Below are 8335 nucleotides of genomic sequence, written 5' to 3'. Positions count from 1 at the left end.
ATTTTTAAAACAAATACTCTGACCCCTTGCTTTTGTATTAAGTCACAAAGACAAAATAAATATGAACCATTCTTCTGCTGTCAATAGTTAGAGAAACTGTATCTGAATATGCTTAAAGTTCTACCAAGGTACAAGATATGCTCATGAAAACACAGAATGCATAAATGTTATGCTAACTGATCATTTCTGCGGTTAAGAACATATTGCTGGATTTTCAGAGACAACATGCATGTGTTAGAGGAATCAATGTGCCACTGCTCTGTAAAATTCACCTCTGTGTAGAGGACCCCATGCAACACTTCTGAATTGTGCTTTAAGGATGAAGTCTTGCAGATGTCTCTAACTGAGCAGGAAGGAAGATTTCATCCTCTCCCAGAAGAGACTTTAGGAGTGATCACCAATAAAAAGAGCCAGAAAGCTCACTTACATCGTATCTAGCTCTACAGCAAGCCAGGGAAGAAACAGTTTAAGAGTAAACAGGTCAGGTTTTAGCTCCTGTGAACTGCCAGCTGGCTTCAGCCACTGCAGTACTCTGAGCTTTGCTCTGGATCTGTACTTCGGGTTAGCACTGAAGTGTGAGTGAATCACAGGGAAATGATAAGCCACAACTGAAAAAGAGAAGGAAGGAGTCCTGCCAAACAGGAATAATTGGCTGCAGGCATGAGCTTTCCCCAGCCTCTCATTCGTTCTTCTGCAGAATGGCTCTACAAAAGCGTCAACATAAATTTGACATTCTTATGGAAAACCACCTCTAGGTGGAAGTGTTGACCCTGCACACAGAGATGAGATCATAAATAGCTATGTGGCAGGAGTGATTGCAACATTTTTTTTAAAACTACCTCCTCTGATATTTAGCTTGAAACTGTAATTAGATGAGGTGCCTTGAGATTTATACACCTGTGAGCAGGTTGCAAAGCTCACTGGAGCCAGGAATTTGTTTCTCTCTGGGCCCTGATCCAGTGACTATGGTTCAAAGAAGCACTTCAAAGGACACTAGCTTGGGTGAATGCAGCAGCAAAGGCGCATTTTTGGTTTTAAACACATGCTTATGTGCAGTCCCCAGACTCTGTACATGCCATCTTGACCATGTTTTGATTGACATTGCAGCCTAAACTTGTGCTTCTCGGCTTACTCAGTGCCACTGAAAGTGTTGATTTTAACTGGACAAAACAGGAGCATTGCTGCCACTTTCTCTTTCCCTCTTTAGAGAACAAATTGTGGAACACCTGACTCCATATTTGAGTAAGTCATTCAAAGAATGAGTCCTGTACTTCATCTGCTGGAGATTTTAAGCACTATGTAAGACTAGATACTGTTTCTATTACTGCTTTGTAGACTGAAGGTGTTATTCAGAAGGGATCAGAAACCAACCTTCTCAGACAGATTTCTGCACAGATCTGAGAGTAAGACAGACTGTTCAGTTCACTTTTCCAGATATTTGTTGCACTTCTTCCTTTCTTTTCAGATACCCCACCTGCCTCTTGCCCTCTTAATGTTTTAATAACAGTAAGTAATTGCAGAAAGGTTTCATTTTCTTTATTTATCTTTCTGTTTCTGTTTTATATTGAAACCTGATAAGGGCTTCTTTTGGGTTGGGCCAATATTTTTATAAACAGATAAAAGACACTGGAGGTACAGCTAAGCACTATTTTTCGACAGATATGTTTTATTTACTGTCAAACCCATTGCTTATATCAACTGAACATGTCTCATTGACCATTTGTCATGCAGCAGAGAGACTGGAAGGGAGGTGAGACTATTGCTGGTACATCTTAGAGCTCTGTGGTCACAGCTTGTACCTACCTACTGGGACAGGGGTTCAACTCTACTTTCTGCCTGAGTGAATTTGCTTGTGTCTCTCACCCATCTGACAAGTGCCACAAATACTGTACTGCCACAAATACCAAGTACCCTAAGTGTGGCCTTAGTGATCACTGCTGGTAGCTCTGTTCCTCACTGTCTGAAATAATCCTCTGAATTGAAGAGCAAGGTTAAGCTGAGAGCAAGGTTAAGCTGAAAGTGAAACACCGATAGAATAACCTAGTGAAACACCGATAGAATAACCTAGGATGTGAATTCATGGCCAGGTAGTAAAGCTTGTGCTGAATGCTTTAAGCATTGCCTGAGCCTCTAGAAAGGGCTGTGCCATTAATGCAGCACCTAGGCAGTGTTTTCACCAGCATAGTTACTCCTCACTAGCTTCCAGTGAAGGACTGTTTAGCTTTCTCGTCATCACCATCAAGTCCTGCCTTAAAAAAAAAGGTTCCCAGATGCCACTGAATTGTGTCCTGTAAAGGTGTTTGTGTGCATGTGAAAAACCAAGTCAGTGGGAGAACTGTCTTCCATCCACACTGGAATGAGACCTTAATTAACCCAGGCTTAAAGCAGTGTAAGTAATTTGTTCTTTGGAAGGAAGTGGCCAAAAGAGGAAGACAGAGAGAGCTAAGCAGAAAGCAGATGTTCTCAGAGATTGGTCAGCTCTCCAAAGAGAGATGGGAGTAGCTGGACCCAAATAAGTATTTTTTAGCCCAATGGTAAAGGAGGATATATCATGTTTATGTATTTTTTATCTTTATATCTATGCTTATGTATACATAGACAAGTGTGTAAGTGTATTCACTATGTATATCTCTCTCTCTAGATTTGCACAAACATTAAGCTTACTTTCTTAGTCGATATAAGCCCAGATCTATCACAAAGCCTCAGCCATTTCATTAACACCTTTATACTTTCCATGATGATGCACCCAGCTGTGATGGTTTGTGGGACAGGGAGATTGTGTTACTTGGCTGAGCACAGCTCTCTCTGCTAGAAGCAGCACAGAGGGTTCATTATTGGTGAACTCCACATGCCAGCTTGTCCCAGTGCACTTCTCACTGGGATTGCCCACTGGTCCTGTTGAAGCCAAATGTGGATGCCTCATGCAAGAATGGAGCTGGGAAAGAGTTCTTATCACCTCCACGATCCAGAAAACTAAAAATGTTTAATATATGCTCTCATTTTGAAGTTAAGAACTAGATGACCAGCAGAAAAATAAGGTTCTTAGTAATGGGATGTGCATGTAACCTTTCCTTCCGGGCACAAGCCTTTGCACTCTGTTTTATACAAAACACATCATTTTCTCATAATCTCAAGTGTCAAGTACAAGGAAATGGCTTTTTGTTCACAGGGTAGCTCACTGATTGATTATGTGTTCATACAGGGTCAAAGTCTCATCTTCTTTATACCACTGTAAACTGCATGAATTGCCACAATCTTTATAGAATTTCACTTTACTATTAATCTTTGTTATCATTAAAATATTTGGACTAGTCACCACAGATTTCTTGTAGTTAGTCTGGAATTTTTTTTTTTAATCTAGTTAGCTAAATGATCAAGAAAGAAGCTCAAAGATGCAGCTGCACACTTGGGTTTGTGCTTTGGATTCCAGCGCCTTTTTGCACCCTCTCTTTATTAGGGAAAAAAAAATCTAAATGGCAGAGCACTGTATCCTGCAAGCATTTCATTCCACCCACACAGTTCTTTTTCTTTAAAACAGTGGCTTATTCCCAACTGGAAAGGCAGCAGTCTAGCTAGAAGACAGGTTATGTTCAAGAGAGAAAGGAAGGAGGTAGTTGAATCATAGCAATTTAACTCCGGCTGGGTAGATGTAAATCCAGCCACTGGTTGCTGTTATCAGAAGCATATTGTGATTTTGGATACAGGGAATGGCATATTGTTCTGGGTAATGAAGGCTAGAGGTCAGAGCAGGCTATGCATTTGCCTCTATTGCTTGCACTCCAGCAGGTGCAATATTCATTGCCTCTGTTCTGTGCACAGCCATCTCTAGCATTACTAATGAAATGTCAAATCATATTTTTATTTACTTCCTTTCTTCATCACCTGCAAATAGCCACACTGACAACCCCAAACCAATCATTTGTGGGTGTCTAAGGATGCCATCAGTAAAAGTCAGTCATCAGTAAGGAGCAATGCTTTCTGAAAATAAAATAAATAGGTTCATTTAAGGCTTTTCATAAAACAAATGTTGCAACGAAATTAATTTGTCCAGCATTAGTCATCACCCTTTCAGCATGTTAATACTGTTTCTTCTGGAAGAAACCAGATTTTTGAGGGGTTGAAAATATCCTCTGTTACACTCAGCACTCACAAAGGGCAGAAAAGGCACACTTCTGAGTGTGTCGTATTAACATGCTTCACTGTCCTGCATGTCCAAGTCATGCAGGCTGGTTTTGGTCATAGATCAGTTGTTATTATTTTCCCATGAGTAGCTACTTATACCAGCTGTCTTGTCAAAATCTTTGCTGCAGTGGGCAAGAAGATGGCTCTTTTTTGTGTTGGTTTGCCCCAGAAACAGGCAGCTTCTAAGGAACATAAGTATCTAAGAAGAATGGTCTCTTCAAGAATGTGGTACAGCCCCCATCACTGGAGTTTTTCCAGATGTGATAGCTCAGAGTGATAGATAATCCTGTTTATGCTCCCTTTCCTTCAGAAGATTGGACTAAATGACCTTTCAAGATCCCCTTCAACTTAGGCTGCTCTGTAATTCTGTAATTCTGTGATTCTGTGATTTGGTCTGAGTGTACGATTGCACCAGAGCCCTTCAAGAGAAGCAGCATTGGGGCAGTTTCATACCCAGACTAAGTTTCTGTAGGCGGTGCTAACGTAGGTGTGGACGTGGATAAATGGAGGAATCTTCTCTAGGCTCACCCCCTCAGACTCCTTCCTTCTGCTCCTTTCCTCTGGAGCTTTGCTTTTGGTTTTCATGTTGAGAGGTTTTTAGGGAGGAGAGTGTTTGGATTGCAGAGAGTTGCTTGGGAGGCAGAAATTGTTGTTTTAGGGCTCTTGGTTACTCCATGGGAGCACTAGGTTTGTGCTGTCTATGGGTAGCAGTGAACTCACCAGTAGTTATCTCCAGTGGCTGAGACATGGCCTTCTCAACATTGAATGGCCTCATGTGTACTCATAAGGGGGACAGAAGTTTACTTGGAGCTCTTGGGTAGGACATGTTGCTGGTTTTCCTACCATTTTGCCCCTGAATGTAAATTTTCCAACAGACTGATGACAATGGGTGGTGTTTGGAGCTCTTGTTTCCTTTGCAGATATGGGACATGAGAAAGGCAGTGTTTTCTCCCAGGATGAAAGCAATCTGTCTGTGCCTACAGGTCTCTCTTTGATTACAATTAATTAATCACAAGTACATGTGAGAATTATGCCAAGAATGGTCTGATCAGAGAAGCACCCAGTCAAAGGACAGATACATAGAGAGAATTTAGAGGAAAGACAGGCATTATGTTACACTTTGTGGAGGAGCTGTTGCAAGAGCAAATAATATTTTGATCTTTTCAGGGGGCATATTTTTGGAAGCCTACAGAGAATTTCCACCAGGATTAGAAAAGTGCTTCATAGTTTCTGCTGAACAGGATGTTTGTTCTCCCAGCTTTTTCTTCAACACCTGTTGTTTTTCCAACCTATGCCAATCTAGCTCCCGCTCAGAATTAATGTGGTAGGTAGGAAAGAAACAACCGCTTTCTGTCAAGGTGTGCTGAGGAAGTTCACCTCAGTTATGTTTCAAAGTGTCTCAAACTCATTCATTCAAACTTTTGAATCAAGTACCGGTTTCTTAAAGGCATTTAGACACATCTCTGTTGTTTTTTGGTTTTTTTTTTTCATTCTGTCCAAGAACGTGTAAAACGTGGATGATGTTGGATACATGTATTCCTCTGGTCTTTCAGTTTCTCTGTCCTGGAAATAGAGTTTTTCTAGGTGGACACTTGAGGAAGGGGAAGCAAAACTTTGATTAACAACCCACTTTGTTGTGATTGGTTGGAAAAAGACAGTTTGAGGCTTGCCTACAGCTCCTGTTCAGAAGCAGTGTGTTCTCTTCTTTGAGATCAAAGCATTAGTCTCATAGTTGATAATTTTAAGTTTAATCCTGTGAGGGCTTTAAAGATTTATATAGATTATCTGTATGTCCTTTCAGGTGCAGAATTTCATGATCATTGACCTAAACTGCCTTCAAACTCACTGTGCTGTTCTTTAAGCATTGCAGAGACATTTCATGAGCTCTGATTTGTCCTCTGATTGGCACATCACAGGTTTGCTTAGGAAGAGACTTAACTACATTAGAGACTTAAGCACTCATGCCCAAGTGCAAACCCATAGCTGCCTGCCATTCCTCTGAGCACCTGTCCTGGAAAGTTATCAGCAACAGCAAACTTTCTCACTAACTCCCTGAGATTCTTGCTTCTGAGCGTAGAAAGTCTTCTTCTAAGAAGGACTGGGAAAGGTCATGGTGTGCTTTCCAGAGAGAAAGAAGTGTCAGCAATCTGATATTCGGCAAGTTGAAATTTCTGTGGAAATGTGACACCTAAAACACATTCCATGGTGCTTCAAGACATTTTTCTTCCAATGATTTTACTCTTCATTAAACAGCTAAGTAAATTTCAGGCTCTGGATCCCAGCACATTAAGTAGCGTTACTAAGAAGAAACACAATATGAAATGTTAACATACCTGCCAAATGCTTATTCACTGTGGAAGCTCCTGCATCTGTGTGCTCAGATTAATCCAAAATCTGGATCCTCTTTGTACGGACCTCAAGGCTTTACTGATGGACTGCAGCTAACCTGTTAGCTCACAGAGACAATCAGCATCAATGTCAACAATGCACTTGCTCCCCTTTGAGAGGTGTCTTGCCTAAAGCTTTAAAAACTGAGCAAGTGACCTCGACTGACCCTACTTTCTCCAACTCAGAAGTTTCATGCCCTACATGTCCCATGGATGGAAAATGAAATAGAATGATAAAACATTAGAGTGATGACCTTTTTGTGACAGAAATACTAAAGTTTGAAGTTGGTCTTTTTCTATAACCAGAGGACCAGAATGAATTTCAAAATTTCATATTAAAGGGAATATCTGTGTTTGAGACCAGATTTAAATCTTCTGGTTATCTTAGAAAGAAAAATCAGAGATGAAATTTATTTTTCCTCAAAGTGCTTATATGAAGCTCCAATTCTAATGTATGATTCTATCAAATTTCAACAGCCAAGCATGATGGGAAAGTGGAAATCAATTGTGTAAGTTATTCATCCTGATAAATACATTTGTATTATCTTACACTGGACTTCTTAAGTGAACAAACTTTGGTAGCTCAAAGGATTGCTTGCCGTGTGGGAGACATCAAAAAATTCAACATTGCAGTTCTAGTTCAAGGCATTATTTGATACTAAGAACTTTGCTGCAGAGGGTCTCTCTCTCTCTTGGGATGGTAGGGAGGGAAGCTTTTCTTTTGTGTTTCTCCTCAGGAGAGCCAGTTTGGTTGGAACAGCTGATAAAATTATTAATCCACCGACTGGCCATATGATTTCCCAGAGACCGGTTATTATTCATGCGCAATGTGCTCTTGCTTTCTTTCTCCATGCTCTGGGTTATGTACATCTGCCATCAGTACTGCAGATGTATTACACTGAATGCTTTATATTTTAAGGCCTCACTTCTAATTACTGAAAAAAGAGATCTCTCTCACATATATTGGAAAGGGAGAAAGGCTGCAGACCTATATCAGCTCTGATGAGGTTTTACCTATTGTGCAGGCTTCCTGTGCTCTGGTCAGCAGCAGACTGCTTACACATTATACACTGTATTTTTGTTGTCTATCAGATTGGTGCAACCCTTTATTCCTGAGACTCAAGAATTTCAAGGTGTTCCACAGACTAGCCATGGCTGGACACATCCACTCTATGGCTGCCTGTCTTGAATGGACCTGAGATGTTCACGACTTCAGTATCTTGAGATACAGAGATTCTTTAACAGTGGTCAGGGTAAAACGCTCTGGATGTGTGGTGTCTGGAGATGCCTGTACTTCTTCCTTGGGGTCATGACTACAGTCGTGCTGGGTCTAACAGGATGGTTGAAGAAGGCAAGACAATGGCATACTGACCACCCCAACAAGAGGGGCAAACAGCTTTTCAGAGCACCAAGGGGAGATAGGAGCACATCACATTGATAGTGCAATCTTTGCACAAGGATTTTGGTACTTTTGGTTAGGACTTCTGGGAAGTTCCAGAAGCAGGCTTGATCTGTGCTAATGTACAAATATGGATAGTACAGAGAGGAGAAAGATTGAGATTCACTCATACCATTTATATTCTAGTCATTACAGGGCTTAATAATGCTCTTCCTCAGCAAGAGTGACAGAGGCAGTCAGGAATGTAGGGCTCGTTCTGTAGTATAATATTGACCACCTGGTGGGTTGAAATGTGGGGGAATGTCTACGCTTTCCTCCAGAGCACATGGCAGGGGCCACTGTGGGAGATATGTGCTGGGCTGGATGC

This window comes from Prinia subflava, chromosome 3, assembly GCF_021018805.1.
Source record: "Prinia subflava isolate CZ2003 ecotype Zambia chromosome 3, Cam_Psub_1.2, whole genome shotgun sequence".
Lineage (NCBI taxonomy): Eukaryota > Metazoa > Chordata > Aves > Passeriformes > Cisticolidae > Prinia > Prinia subflava.
Note: the sequence above shows the minus strand (reverse complement) of the source record.